Source organism: Aphanomyces astaci, assembly GCF_000520075.1.
Source record: "Aphanomyces astaci strain APO3 unplaced genomic scaffold supercont1.28, whole genome shotgun sequence".
In the NCBI taxonomy this organism is placed as follows: Eukaryota; Oomycota; class Saprolegniomycetes; order Saprolegniales; family Verrucalvaceae; genus Aphanomyces; species Aphanomyces astaci.
In genome coordinates this window covers 226,183-227,315 of record NW_009798291.1, presented here as the reverse complement: position 1 = coordinate 227,315, position 1,133 = coordinate 226,183, and positions in this window count along the sequence as shown.

Here is a 1,133-nt window from a genome sequence, read left to right as displayed (position 1 = left end):
AATATATTTGACCTTTCTGTAAGAGTCAATCAAATCCACTAAAAATTGGATTAGGGGCTGGTCGGCGAACATTCCCGTCTGCGCTTTTTCAACCATGGATGCAAATACGACTCCTGATTGGCTAAAACGTGAATTTTTCCGGATAACACAACCTCAAAAGCAGGGACGCCTGAGTTGAAGCAGGGATGATTCATCCCTGCTTTTGAGTGTCCATTCCTGCTTTTGCATGTTTTATATAGAAATTAAGAAATGATTTTGATATATTTTCAAAATATTCGAAAATAGTTCGGATAATATCCCTGCCTTAAAGCTCGGACGGTTTTTCACAGACCAGCCTTTAGCAATAGCGTCGATTCGTGATTCGATTCGGCGGCGAGATTCGATTCGAGGAGTCTGGAAATCTGTACTGAATCCACAATACTGAATTCACAGTCAAACAGTATGCGACAGTAACCAGCGATCTTTTTTCAATTCAATTGAAGATTTTAAGTTTAAACCATGCATCTAATCCTTGGATAAAAGCTAACTTAACAACTAATGTACCTATGTGTAGAAGATGGGACAGTACCCCACCGATTATTGATCAAGCATTCTTATCAACCAATCGATAGTCACCAATCCATGTTGATTCGTGGAAAATCGTTTCTCTCAACTGATGCAATCATAGTACACCACTTCCCGTTCAAGTTGAAATGAATTTCCAGTCAATGTGAAATGCAGAAATATTATAAGATTTCACAAGTGCAGTTTCACATCTCAACATGAAAAATGTTCACATCAAAATGAAACGTTAAACTTACTTCAACTATAGTATAGTGACCATAAGGTGATGAATTTTACTACCCTTCAGTATACAATAGTGATTCAATCATCATGTCTACCCTCCCTCACCCATCTTCCTCCTTTATCCAAATCATACACCAGAATATATATGAAACAAAGTATGTTTCAAGTTGAATGTTAGAAAATTCATGTTGATTTGAAAATCGTCGTGTTTCGAACGTGTTCATTTCACATTGACTGGAAATTCATATCAACTTGAACGGGAAGTGGTGTAGATATTCTCGATTTTCTTCCAATTTTCGATGAGCCGAGACATCTGATCGGCGAATATCCACTTCGTCCATTCCAGT